Below are 15,460 nucleotides of genomic sequence, written 5' to 3' on the forward strand. Positions count from 1 at the left end.
TGGTCTCTTTGTCAGGGAAAACATCACGAGTTCCCAGTCATCATGGATGGGAAGGAGGACATCCTGTGGTGCAAGGAGATGGAGAGGATCTTCGGATTTCCCTGGCACTATATCGATGTCTCAGAAATGAACCGCTGCTCCCGACAAAAGGTCAAGGAGCGTCCCGGTCATCCGGCATCTATTCGCCCCACTGAAGGATTATTTTGAAAGTGTGTAGATGCCACAAGGGGCCTCCACGCTGCAGATTTATAACTGAGACACCAGATTTTTATAAAATTACATTATTATATAAAGAAAAAAAAATTTAACCGCTTTGTCACCTGACACCCAAGTGCAATCAGCTACATCATCATCATCATTGAGTACTGTGTGCACGTCACTGATGTCCTCCTCAACCGTCTCTGGGTCAGAACCTAGCAACACCAGTTCCCACGCCACTCTCCCCATCACTACTTGCCCGCCTAGTGGAGGAAGCGGCGGATGTCTCCTCCACATCTTGGCTTGCCAGTAGATGCTGACTATCCTCTATTAGCTCATCTTCACTGTATAGTGGAGCTGAGCCTGCATCATACAATGCTTCTCTGGCTGAGGGAACAGAAAAGGAAAGAGGCAGGCCATGCCAACTAAGGGATGTGTCTAAAGAACCCACTGATTCTTGGCCGGGGGTGATTGATGTCACTTGCGACAAACTCGAAGATCGAGTCAACCATTCAAGAACCGCTGGGTGGCTGGTCAAGACACGACCTCTAGCTGACACTGGGAGCTCAGGCCTCTCAAAGTGACCTCTGCTGCCATGACCTCTTACTCTACTGCAACATGTGCCTGCGCCAGAAACCTTTAGGCCTCTGCCACATCCCTGTGCAGGGCCTGGCACTTCTTTGTCTGACATACTGTTAGATCAAATAAATAAATAAAAAGGAAATTAAAACACCCCAAAAAAGTCTGTAAATTTCTCACTTCACCACACAACTTCTCATAAGCCCTTTTTTCCCCAGTTATACACACACAAAAGAGAACATATAACTGCACCACTGAACGGCAAATAGGCCCTTATTTTTTTCCACCTATCCACGCCAAAAAAGGTTTTATAACATAACTGCACCACTAAATGGCAAATATATTTTTATTTTGTCACTAATACTCAACAAAAAAAGCTTTACAACATATAACTGCAACACTAAACTGAAAATATATTTTTATTTTTCCACTATTTCATGACAAAAAGGTATTTAGAACGTATAATGGCACCGCTGAATGGCAAATAGGCACTTATTTTTTCCATTTATGCAAGCCACAGAAGGCTTTAGAACATAATACTGCACCACTAAATGTCAAACATATTTTTATTTTGCCACTAATACATGACAAAAAAGGCCCTAGAACAAATAACTTTACCACTGAACTGAAAATATATTTTACTTTTGCCACTTCTGCACCCCCTATAGCTACGCCCCTGACAAAAAGGGCTTTAGAACATATAACTGCACCACTGAACAGCAAATATATTTTGCTTTTGCCACTAATACACAACAAAAAGGGCTTTCATATAACTACACTGCTAAATGGTAAATATATTTTACTTTTGCCACTAATACACGACAAAAAGGGCTTTAGAACATATAACTGCACCGCTGAAGGACAAATATATTTTACTTTTGCCACTAATACACGACAAAAAGGGCTTTTGAACATATAACTGCACCACTGAGTGGCAAATATATTTTACTTTTGCCAATAAAACATGACAAAAAGGGCTTTAGAACATATAACTGCACCGCTGAATAGCAAATATATTTTACTTTTGCCACTAATACACCACAATAAGGGCTGTAATTTTCGCACTTCACTACACAACGGCTAATAAGCTTTAGAACATATAACTGCACCGCACAAGGGCAAATAGGATATAGAAATATTTCCTTGTAATAAACCGTGATAATGGCTGTATGAAACAGCACTTGCACTCCAATAACAAGAATGGTTTGCTGGAATTACAGAGCTGTATAATGGCAGTTTAGGTCCCCAGTCAGTGCAGGAAGGTGTAATAGGATTGTTCCTAATATCCAGGCTGTAACCTCCACTAATGAACCCTGTTCTACATAAATGCTGTGGTATGATTCCTCCCTATCATTTGCCTACACCTTAAATAATCTTTCTCTGCACTTGTAAATCGGTTTCTTTAGCACAATGAGGTTTTTCCTAGCACTAGGTCCTGCTGACGTCTCTCTCTGCAGTGAGTACACTGGAAAATGGCAGAATCAAAGATGGCTGAGGCTATTTTAAGGGCTGTGAAATCACTGTTTAATTCCGGAGAGGGAGCCTGAGAAACGGCAACCGCATCCAAGCAAGGCAGCATACGCGCAAAATACCTATTAGGTATAATTAGCTGAGGGTAGGGTTGAGTGAACCCGAACTGTAAAGTTCGGGTTCGTACCAAACTTTAGGATTTTTGGACCCCGGACCCGAACCCGAACTTTCAGTAAAAGTTCCGGTTCGGGATTGGTGTTCGGCGAGTTAATGGCGCTTTTTAAAAGGCTGCAGAGCAGCCAATCAACAAGCGTTTAACTTGTGTGCCCTTAGAAGCCATTACAGCCATGCCTACTAATGGCATGGCTGTGATTGGCCAGAGCAGCATGTGACCCAGCCTCTATATAAGCTGAAGTCACGTAGCGTTGCACGTCACTCTGCTCTGATTAGTGTAGGGATAGGATGCTGCTGCTGTGAGGGAGATAATTGGAAATAATTCAGAAGTGTTTGTTAACGCGATCTACAGAGATGTTGTTTTGTGGGTGCAGTTAACAATCTTTTTAACCCTGCTCTAAGCCCAGTGACACAGAAAAGGAACTTTTATCCATCTGCCAGTTAGGTGGGCATCGGTGGCCATTTTATGCAAGTTCAGTGAACCAAGCAAAGCATATTTGCATTTGTGACAGTGAAATACAAGCTTAAAGTACTGCAATTATATTCTGGGTTTAAAAAAACACCCATTTTTGCAATACCCTACATCTGGGCATTTGTCACAATGAAATACAAGCGTTAGATACTGCTGTTACATTCTTATTTAAAAAAAAAAAAAACATTTTAGGCAAGATAATACATTTGCGGTCTTTGTTGCATTTGTGACAGTCAAATACAAACTTTAAATACTGCTGTTATGATCTGGGTTTAAAAAAACACCAATTATTTGTAAGACCCTGCATCTGGGGCCTTTGCTGCATTTGTCAAAGTCAAATACAACCAGTGAATACTGCAGTTACATTGTTGTTTGACAAATTAAATTTTTTGGGGACCGTGAAGGAATTGTATAAATTTCACCTGGCACACTGTTGTGTCACCTCAAGAGATTTTTACTCTTTATGACATTGGCGCTGCCTTACTCTCAGTGAACTAAATTGTTGACTATTAGCGGTTACATTGTCGCCTGACAAAAAACATTTGTTAGTTTGGTGGGTGAATGCAGAGAATGAGGGGAGCGTCAAATAAGGAACGTGGCTCCGGTCGTGGTGCTGCTGGTGGAGCTCCTGTTGCAGGGAGAGGACGTGAAACATCTTCCTCTGGTGCCAGTAGGCGACAGAACCTTAAGCGTTAATTGGTCGGGCCTAATGCCGTTCTACGAATTGTGAGGCCAGAACAAGTACAGGCAATAGTAGATTGGGTGGCTGACAGTGCCTCCAGTTCCTTCACATTGTCTCCCACCCAGTCTCCTGCTGAAAGATCAGAGTTGGCACCTGCAGCCCATGCCCATCAGTCCATCACCTCACCCCCTTGCAAATCAGCCAAGCAGTCTGAGCTCCAAATCATGCAGCAGTCTCTTCTGCTTTTTGATGACACTACTAGCAGGGTTTCCCAGGGCCATCCACATAGCCCTGCCCCAGAAGTGGAAGAGATTGAGTGCACCGATTCCCAACCACTTATGTTTCAGGATGAGTACATGGGAGGACCACTGCAGCACGTCTTGGATGATGACGAAAAACACAGGTGCCAACTGCTGTGGCTTTCTGCAGTGTGCAGACCGACAAAGAGGGCAGGGGTGAAGACTGGGTGGAAGATGATTTGGAGGATGATGAGGTCCTCGAACCAACATGGAATCAAGATCATGCGAGTTACCTGTGTAGTTCGGAGGAAGAGGCGGTGGTCGCACAGAGCCACCAGCACAGCAGAAGAGGGAGCAGGGTGCAAAAGCGGAGCGGCCGTCCCCTAGACAGAACGTCTGCTACTGCCCACCGCAGCAAGGGATCGAGCAGACCAAAGCCAGCTCCAAGGAGTTCCCTGGCGTGGCATGTTTTTCAGACAATGTGCTGACGACAAGACACGAGTGGTTTGCACGTTGTGCAATTAGAGCCTGAAGCGAGGCATTAACGTTCTCAACCTGAGTATAACCTGCATGACCAGGCATCTAAGTGCAAAGCACGATCTGCAGTGGAGTAGACACCTCAAAAACAAAGAAAGGACTCTGGCTCCTCCTGATTCCTCTTCTGCTGCAGTCTCGGCCTCTTCATCCACCTCTAGAGTGACAGTGCCACCTGCCACCCCGCAAACAGAGGATCTGCCAGCGATGCCACCACCTGGGTCACCAAACATCTGCACAATGTCCCATGGAAGCGTTCAACTCTCTATCTCCCAAACACTGGAGCAAAAGAGGAAGTACCCCCCTACCCACCCGCGATCCCTAGCCCTGAATGCCAGCATTTAGGAAGTACCCCCCTACCCACCCACGATCCCTAGCCCTGAATGCCAGCATTTCAAAATTACTGGCCTTTGAAATGCTGTCATTCCATCTGGTGGAGACGGAGAGTTTTAAAAGCCTTATGGTGGTGGCTGTCCCACAGTACGTCGTGCCCAGCCGCCACTACTTTTCCAGGCGAGCCATCCCTTCCTTGCACAACCAAGTGGGGGACAAAATCAGGTGTGCACTGCGCAACGCCATCTGTGCCAAGGTCCACCTAACTATGGATACGTGGACCAGTAAGCACGGTCAGGGACGTTATATCTCCCTAACAGCACACTGGGTAAATGCAGTGGCGGCTGGGCCTGAGGCAAATAGCAGTTTGGGTCATCTCCTTCCACCACCGAGGATTGAAGGGCGCTTCTCTTTGCCTCCTGTTACTTCCTCCTCCTATTCCGCTTCCTCATCCTCTGCCACCTCCTCATCCGGTCAGCGTAACACCTTCACCACCAACTTCAGCACAGCCAGGGGTAAACGACAGCAGACACTTTTAAAACTTATCTGTTTGGGGGACAAACCCCACACCGCGCATGAGCTGTGGACGGGCATGAAACGACAGACCGATGAGTGGTAGGTGCCAGTGAGCCTCAAGCCCGGCCTGGTGCTGTGCGATAATGGGCGAAATTTCTCTGGGACTAGCCGGTTTGGCGCACATCCCTTGCCTGGCGCATGTGCTGAATTTGGTGGTGCAGAGATTCCGTAAAAATTACCCCAATATGTCAGAGCTGCTCCAGAAAGTGCGGGCTGTCTGTGCGCGCTTTTGGTGTTCTCCCCCTGCTGCTGCTCACCTGTCAGCGCTGCAGCATAACTTCAGCCTTGCCGCTCACCGCCTCATATGCGAACTCCACCTTGCACATGCTGGCAAGACTGTGCGAGCAGCAGCAGGCCATAGTGAAGTTTCAGCTGCAGCACGCACGGGTGAGTCGCTCTGCGGAACAGCACCGCTTCAACACCAATGAGTGGGCCTCCATGCGAGACCTGTGTGCCTTGCTGCTCTGTTTCGAGTACTCCACCGACATGGCCAGTGCCGATGACGCCGTTCTCAGCATTACTATCCCACTTCTATGCTTCCTTAAAAAAACACTTCAGGCGATGATGGAAGAGGATGTGGTACAGGAAGAGAAGGATGAGGAAGAGGGATCATTTACAAGGGTTTCAGGCCAGTCATTCACAAGTGGCTCCGAGGGTGGGTTCCTGCACCCACAAACGCCAGGTACAAAATTGTCCAGCCAGGGCACAGTTCTGGATGATGATGTGGAGGAAATGGAGAAGTAGGAACCGTGTTCACAGCAGGATGGCACCCAAACCAGCTCCTGGCCATCACTGGTTCATGACCGGGGGGATACAGAGAACACAGACGATACACCTCCCAAAGAGGTCAGCTTGTTGTTGCCTCTGGGCAGCCTGGCACAAATGAGCGATTACATGCTGCAGTGTCTCCGCAACAACCTCAGAGTTGCCAACATTCTAACTTAGTAACATAGTAACATAGTACATAAGGCCGAAAAAAGACATTTGTCCATCCAGTTCGGCCTGTCATCCTGCAAGTTGATCCAGAGGAAGGCAAAAAAACCCTGTGAGGTAGAAGCCAATTTTCCTCACTTTAGGGGAATAAAAATTCCTTCCCGACTCCAATCAGGCAATCAGAATAAATCCCTGGATCCCCGACCCCTCTCTAGTAGCTATAGCCTGTAATATTATTAAGCTCCAGAAATACATCCAGGCCCCTCTTGAACTCCTTTATTGTACTCACCATCACCACCTCCTCAGGCAGAGAGCTCCATAGTCTCACTGCTCTTACCGTAAAGAATCCTCTTCTATGTTTGTGTACAAACCTTCTTTCCTCCAGACGCAGAGGATGTCCCCTCGTCACAGTCACCGTCCTGGGGATAAATAGCTGATGGGAGAGATCTCTGTACTGACCCCTGATATATTTATACATAGTAATTAGATCTCCTCTTAGTCGTCTTTTTTCTAAAGTGAATAACCCTAATTTTAATAATCTTTCAGGGCACTGTAGTTGCCCCATTCCAGTTATTACTTTAGTTGCCCTCCTCTGGACCCTCTCCAGCTCTGCTATGTCTGCTTTGTTCACTGGAGCCCAGAACTGTACACAGTACTCCATGTGTGGTCTGACTAATGATTTGTAAAGTGGTAGGACTATGTTCTCTTCACGGGCATCTATGCCCCTTCTGATGCAACCCATTATCTTATTGGCCTTGGCAGCAGCTGCCTGACACTGTTTTTTGCAGCTTAGTTTGCTGTTTATTAAAATTCCTAGATCTTTTTCCATGTCAGTGTTACCGAGTGTTTTACCATTTAATAAGTACGGATGACTTGCATTATTCCTTCCCATGTGCATAACTTTGCATTTGTCAGTGTTAAACCTCATCTGCCACTTATCTGCCCAAGCCTCCAATCTATCCAGATCCATCTGTAGCAGTATACTGTCCTCTGTAGTATATATACAGTATACTGTCCTCTGTAGTATATATACAGTATACTGTTCTCTGTAGTATATATACAGTATACTGTCCTCATCAGTGTTAATTACTTTACACAGTTTAGTGTCATCTGCAAAAATTGATATTTTACTATGCAAGCCTTCTACAAGATCATTGATAAATATATTGAAGAGAATAGGGCCCAATACTGACCCCTGAGGTACCCTACTAGTGACAGTGACCCAATCTGAGTGTGTACCGTTAATAACCACCCTCTGTTTTCTATCACTGAGCCAGTTACTTACCCACTTACAGACGTTTTCTCCCAGTCCGAGCATTCTCATTTTATATACTAACCTTTTATGTGGTACAGTGTCAAATGCTTTGGAGAAGTCCAGATACACGACATCCATTGATTCGCCGCTGTCAAGTCTAGAACTTACCTCCTCATAGAAACTGATTAAATTTGTTTGACATGATCGATCCCTCACGAAGCCATGCTGATATGGCGTTATTTGCTTATTTCTGTTAAGATGCTCTAACATAGCATCTCTCAGAAAACCTTCAAACAGTTTACCCACAACAGATGTTAAACTTACCGGCCTATAGTTTCCAGGCTCTGTTTTTGGACCCTTTTTGAATATTGGCACCACATTTGCCATGCGCCAATCCTGTGGGACATTCCCTGTCAACATAGAATCTGCAAATATCAGAAATAAGGGTCTGGCTATGACTTGTGCTGATTACTGGGTGGCCACGCTGCTGGATCCCCATTACAAGGACAACGTACCGTCCTTAATTCCGTCACTGGAGCGCGATCGTAAGATGCGCAAGTACAAGCAAGTACACGTACTGAATGACGGGTGTGCCCTCTTCAACTTCTGGGTCTCCAAATTGGACACATGGCCTGATCTTACCCTTTACGTCCTGGAGGTGCTGGCCTGCCCTGCAGCCAGTGTATTATCTGAATGTGTGTTTAGCACGGCAGGGGGCGTCATCACAGACAAGCGCAGCCGTCTGTCCACAGCCAATGTGGACAAGCTCAAGTTCATTAAAATGAACCAGGCATGGATCCCACAGGACTTGTCCGTACCTTCTGCAGAATAGACATGTATACTGTCACTAAGCAGCTATTGTTATACTACAGTGCAATTGCTCATTGTTGTATTTTTGATATGTCCCACTCTTTTGGGGTGTACCCTAATTTAAAAATAAAAATTAAAATTAAACCGAAAACCAGTGTTGGCTACCTCGTCCTCCTCCACTGCCGCTTCCACCTACACCGCTATGTCCACCGCCTCCTTACCCTCCTACTTCATATTGATCGCCACCTCATAAATCAAGATTTTTTTTTAAAAAAAATACGTATTTTATTTTAAGTAATTTCACAAATTTGTCTGATACATTATTGAGTTACATATCCCAAATATTTGGCTGTGATAAACCCCTGCTCTACCTAGTTGTCACGGTGGGGAGTGGGGTAAAACTTCCCACCGTATAGTGGGAACTGTTACTAGGCCAGACTACAGTGAATGGAGCAGGCCACAACCTATAGCTGCCCTAATCCTGACCCTGATCGCCTGACCGCATGAGCGAACACTGAAGGTGGGATGGCTCATGCACTAGAACCTGGATCATGCTGGATCACCCTGACGGTCCCTAGCAGACCTAGGGGTCTGGAATAGGAGACCACCGGTTCCTCAGGGACTCAGACGAACTGGAGTCTCCAGCTGCCTAGTAACAGGTGGAAGGGAAAAGACCATATACAGCAACTGGATTGGAAGGTAAGAACACCGGAAAGCTCACTTACCTGCCACTGCCACCACGACTGGAACCTGTGCATCAGTACAGGAGCCCGAACACACAGCAGGTCACAGTACAAACAACCCACACAGGAATCCATCATACCAACTCTGCCAGAGCCCCCCATGCTCAGACAGTGCATGGCAGCCCCAAGCAGCGCTGCATAAAGGCTTCAACATAAAGGGCAAACGTCAAACATACATGTAGGGACAAACACCAACAACAGCCCAGACATGTAACAACCATGAAGACGTACAACACACCCTGAACATAAACCCACACCTAACAAATAACAAGTGAGGTAGGGAACCAGGAGCAAACATAAGGAAAGAAAATTAATGTCCAATAAGGTGGCCCTCAAGGACTGGGCAGAATCAACCACCCAAGGAGCAGAGCTCCATCACCAAACAAGGCTGTAGTACAACTGCCCCCAGCCTGCAAGCCATAGGTTTATATCAAGCCTGCGGTCACACCCAGGACACACCATATAATCCGACTAGCTAGAAGATTAACCCTTAGCACACCAAACAGCACGGAGGCATGCCTTAAAGGGGAATTGCACATTCAAACCAAAAACAACACGTTGCTACCAGCGTCACGGTCAAGCAACAATATGACCGTGACACTAGTAGACAGGTTAATAAATTTCACTAATTTGTCTGTTACATTGTCGGGTGAAATTCACCAATTTTTGGCTGTGATATACCCCTGTTCTACATGGTGGATAAGGAAATACATTTCACTAATTTGTCTGTTACATTGTTGGGTAACAAATGCTCATCCTTTGCGCTAGAAAGTACATTTGCGGCCTACACTGCAATTAGGACAGTATGGTGAGGCCAGAACAAGTACAGACTATAGTTAGTACATTGGGGAGCTGACAGTGCCTCCTGTTACTTCGCACTGTCTCCCACCCAGTCCCCTGCTTAAAGATCAGAGTTGGCACCTACATTCCATGGCCATCTGTCTTTCACCTTACCCCCTTGCAAATCAGGCAAGCAGTCTGAGCCCAAAGTCATGTTGCAGTCTCTTATGATTTTTGATGACTCTGCTGGCAGGGTGTCCGTGAACCATCCACATAGCCCTGCCCCAGAAGTGGAAGAGATTGAGTGCACTGATGCCCAACCACTTATGTTTCAGGATGAGGACATTGGAAAACCACCGCAGCACGTCTCTGATGATGACAGAACACAGGTGCCAACTGCTGTGGCTTTCTGCAGTGTGCAGACCGACAAGGAAGGCAGGTGTAAAGAGTGGGTGGAAGATGATGTGGAGGATGATGAGATACTAGTAGAGATGTCGCGAACATAAAATTTTCAGTTCGCGAACGGCGAATGCGAATTTCCTCAAATGTTCGCGAACCGGGCGAACCGCCATAGACTTAAATAGGCAGGCGAATTTTAAAACCCACAGGGACTCTTTCTAGCCACAGTAGTGATGGAAAAGTTGTTTCAAGGGGACTAACACCTGGACTGTGGCATGCCGGAGGGGGATCCATGGAAAATTACATAGTTGACGCAGAGTTTTTGAATAACGTGTTTTAAAACATCCAGTGTGTGTATACGATCAGGTATGATGTTGTATCGATCAGGTAGTGTAAGGGTTACGCCCGCTTCACAGACATTGACAGACCAAACTCCCCTTTTAATGCACCGCAAACAACCGCAAACAGTCCATTTGTCGCTCACTGGCTTGCAACTGCGATTATATCACAGAGAAAAAATAAATTGACTTTAGTTTTATCTGCAAGGTATTGTGACACCCTGTAACAGTATGAGTGGTGGCCTGGCCAGTGGCCACAGTACAGTCTGTGGGCCAGACACTCACTGGCTTGCAACTGCGATTATATTTATTACAGAGAAAAAATAAATTGACTTTAGTTTTATCTGCAAGGTATTGTGACACTCTATATGAATGGTGTGCACACAGTACAGTCTGTAAGCCTGCAGCCTCTCACTGTCTGGCATACTGCGATTATATTAAAAAAATTATAATAAATTGACTTTTTTTTTATCTGCAAGGTACTGTGACACCCTATATGAATGGTCTGCACACAGTACAGTCTGTAGGCCTGCAGCCTCTCACACACGGGCAGGCAACTGCAATATATATATATATATATATATATATATATATATATATATATTTATATAAAAAACAAAAAACAAAAGCAGACTGATGTACCAGCCCTAAAAAGGGCTTTTTGGGTGCTGTCAGGATGCTGTCCTTACAGCAGATGAGTCTGTGGACACAGAACACTGCCCTAGCTATCGATTTCCCTATTAAATCAGCAGCAGCAGCAGCACTGTCCCTCCTCTCACTGAGAATGCAGCTTCCGAATGAATCTAAAATGGATGCTGTCCAGGAGGTGGGAGGGTCTGATTGGCTGGAATGTGTCTGCTGACTGTGAGGTACAGGGTCAAAGTTTGCTCAATGATGATGTATAGGGGGCAGACCGAACATTGCATATGTTCGCCCGCCGCGGCGAACGCGAACAAGCCATGTTCTCCGTGAACTGTTCGCAGGCGAATAGTTCGGGACATCACTAGATACTAGACCCCACATGGAATCAATGTCACGCGAGTGACCTATCTAGTTCGGCGGTAGAGGCGGTGGTCGCACAGAGGCACCAGCACAGCAAAAGAGGGAGCACGGTGCAAAAGTGTCTGTTACATTGTCAGGTGTCATTTTACCAATTTAGCCGTATACAAACCACTGCTCTGCCTAGGTGACAGGGACCTAATTTTTGTAAAACCATCTGTTAAAATTGTGGGTGACATTAACCCATTTCTGCCGATGTAAAACCCCTGCTTTGCATAGATGACAGGGACTTACATTTCTAAAATTCGTCTTTAATTGACACGCGCCACCTCCTTTTATTCGATCCTTCCGCTTTAACAACTTGTCCCACATTTCCGCTCGATCACATTTTAGCCATTGACTTCCCTTGTGCTATCCCTTTCTCACACTCCCTCTCCGGCCTGGAACCCTGATTCACCGCTAACCGTGATCACCATGGTAGGCTCAGAAAAGAACACCGAAAGTTGATTGAGAAGATATCCACATAGATGGTGGACATCACAGGGACATGCGACATGGTGGAGCAGTATGTGTGCACACGCCTACATGTACTGACTGATGGGTTTGCCCCCTTCAAATTGGGCACATGGCCTGAGCTTGCACTTTACCCCTTCGAGGTGCTTGCCTGCCCTGCAGCCTGTGTATTGTCTGAACATTTGTTTAGCATGACTGGAGGGGGTTATTACAGGTTATGTTTCCCAATGTTTTGGGGTGTACCCTAATTTAAACAAAAAATAATAATTAAAACCAAAAACCAGTGTTGGCTACCTCCTCCACCGCCGCTTCCACCACCTCCTCAACCCCCTACTAAATATGGACCTATCGGGGGCCGATGTATGAAATAGATTTTAGGAACCGGGAGATGGAAAAAGATGCTTGATCGGTCCTCTTACTTCCAATTTAGGGCACTGCGGATACGGCTTGCAATGTACTGTGCTACTAGATATAAGCGGTGTGTTTAAGTAGTACTATTCCTATCAGTTTAATCCCTGTTACGTCCCCTATCAGGGGACGTGTATGGAATAGATTTTAGGAACCGGGAGATGGAAAAAGATCCTTGGTCGGTCCTCCTACTTCCAATTTGGGGCACTGCACGTGCGTCGTGCAATGTACTGTGCCACCAGATATGAGTGGTGTGTTAAGTAGTACTATTCCTATCAGTTTAATCCCTGTTATGTCACCTATAAGGGGATGTGTATGGAATAGATTTTAGACAACCGCAAAGAGTTGTCAATAGTTGACACACTCATGACATAAATTGTATTCCTCTATTTGTCAATCTTGGTGTAGTGATGACTGTGCTCGTGCGCACGTTTGGGAGATTGCAGGCGATGGGGTTTTTTAAAGCCTATGGTCGTGCTGAGGTAGTTCAGTGTCAGTTAAGTGACCCAGAAAACATTGATTCTGCAGTGTGAGCCCATTGTTGGCCTAGTAGGCTTTAATGATCACCTTAGATGATCACAAAGAAAATTAATGTTTTTTTCTATGCAAAATTATCCAGCCGATCACTTTTGGTCTGTTCACAATGAAGCAACGACCTTATCATCTGGGGTGTGCCAACATTGCCATTGCCAACACACTCAGAGGGGTTGTCGCTTCATTGTGATACGCAAGCCCCTTCACCACAACAAGGTAACGATCACGAAGGGGAATTGACACTTTTTTTTTTGTTTAGCTTTTGCAGCCACAGTGCAGCACAAGAGGCCATAAAAATTAGGCATGTACACATGCCTGAAAAATTAGGTATTGTTGCAGCCGCTGCTGTAGCAGCGACCAGAAAAATTGATGTTTGTTTCCTAGGGTTAGGAACATCAGAGTTTGGACCATTTTTAGCCCAAGGCACCTCATCTCATCAGGCCTTTTATAGTTGAATATATCACCCACTGTCAGTACCTTCGGGATCCATGCCTCATTCATCTTAATAAAGGTGAGGTAATCTAGACTTTTTTTTACCTAGGCGACTTCTCTTCTCAGTGACAATACCTCCTGCTGCACTCAAGGTCCTTTCTGACTGGACACTTGAAGCGGGGCAGGCCAGAAGTTCTATCGCAAACTGGGATAGTTCAGGCCACAGGTCAAGCCTGCACACCCAGTAGTCAAGGGGTTCATCGCTCCTCAGAGTGTCGATATCTGCAGTTAAGGCGAGGTAGTCTGCTACCTGTCGGTCGAGTCGTTCTCTGAGTGTGGACCCCGAAGTGCTGTGGCGATGCATAGGACTTAAAAAGCTCTGCATGTCCTCCATCAACAACACATCTGTAAAGCGTCCTGTCCTTGCCACCGTGGTCGTGGTAGGAGGGGGATTACTTTCACCTCTTCCCCTGTTAGATTCCCGTTGTGCTGTGACATCACCCTTATACTCTGTGTAAAGCATACTTTTTAATTTATTTTGGAACTGCTGCATCCTTTCTGACTTCCAGTAATTCGGTAACATTTCAGGCACTTTCTGCTTATACCGGGGGTCTAGTAGCGTGGCCACCCAGTACAAGTCATTCTCCTTCAGCCTTTTTATACGAGGGTCCCTCAACAGGCACGACAGCATGAAAGACCCCATTTGCACAAGGTTTGATGCCGAGCTACTCATGTCCCGTTCCTCGTCCTCACTGATCTCACTGAAGGTCTGTTCTTCCCCCCAGCCACGTACAACACCACGGGTACCAGATAGGTGAGAACGAGCACCCTGGGATGCCTGCTGTCGTTGGTCTTCCTCCTCCTCAAAGCCACATTCCTCCTCTGACTCCTCTTGCTCAGACTCCTCTTCCAGCGTTGCTGCAGGTCCAGCAAGCGATGCTGTTAAGGCTGTTTCTGGTGGTGATGGTGACCACAACTCTTCCTCTTCCTCTTCACGCTCATCTACGGCCTGATCCAGCACTCTTGGCAGGGCACGCTCCAGGAAGAAAACAAATGGGATGATGTCGCTGATGGTGCCTTCGGTGCAACTGACTAGGTTTGTCACCTCCTCAAAAGAACGCATGAGCCTACAGGCATTGCGCATGAGCGTCCAGTAACGTGGCAAAAAAATTCCCAGCTCCGCAGAGGCTGTCCTAGCACCCCGGTCATACAAATACTCGTTGACGGCTTTTTCTTGTTGGAGCAGGCGGTCGAACATTAGGAGTGGTGAATTCCAACGTGTCTGGCTGTCGCAAATCAAGCGCCTCACTGGCATGTTGTTTCGCTGCTGATTATCTGAAAAGTGTGCCATGGCCGTGTAGGAGTGCCTGAAATGGCCACACACCTACCTGGTCTGCTTGAGGACGTCCTGTAAGCCTGGGTACTTATGCACAAAGCGTTGTACGATCAGATTACACACATGTGCCATGCACGGCACATGTGTCAACTTGCCCAGATTCAATGCCGCCAACAAATTGCTTCCGTTGTCACACACCACTTTGCCGATCTGCAGTTGGTGCGGAGTCAGCCACTGATCCATCTGTGCATTTAGTGCAGACAGGAGTGCTGGTCCGGTGTGACTCTCTGCTTTCAGGCAAGTCAACCCCAAGACGGCGTGACACTGTCGTATCTGGGATGTGGAATAGCCCCTGGGGAGCTGGGCATGTGCAGTTGATGTGGAGCAAGACGCAGCAGCAGAAGAGGACTCAGCCGAGGAGGTTAGCGAAGAGGATGGAGTAGGAGGAGTAGAGGAGGTGGCAGCAGGCCTGCCTGCAAGTCGTGGCGGTGTCACCAACTCCTCTGCAGAGCCACGCATTCCATGCTTGGCAGCCGTCAGCAGGTTTACCTTTAGGTGATTTACCTCTCCTGACCGTGCTTTGCAGACCAGGTATCAGTGGTCAGATGGACCCTTGCCCCAACACTGTGTGCCAGACATGACATGACTTCCTTTTGCACAATAGAGTACAGGTTGGGGATTGCCTTTTGTGAAACGAAATCTCGGCCGGGTACCTTCCACTGC

The 15,460-nt window shown here is 46.6% G+C and overlaps 1 protein-coding gene across 1 annotated transcript in view; it reads right to left on the reverse strand.

Moving 5' to 3' along the window:
• Positions 1–15,460, reverse strand: part of LOC122926364 (sialic acid-binding Ig-like lectin 16) — a 139,755-nt gene that overhangs the window by 35,994 nt on the left and 88,301 nt on the right. The window lies entirely within an intron of this gene.

This window comes from Bufo gargarizans, chromosome 2, assembly GCF_014858855.1.
Source record: "Bufo gargarizans isolate SCDJY-AF-19 chromosome 2, ASM1485885v1, whole genome shotgun sequence".
Lineage (NCBI taxonomy): Eukaryota > Metazoa > Chordata > Amphibia > Anura > Bufonidae > Bufo > Bufo gargarizans.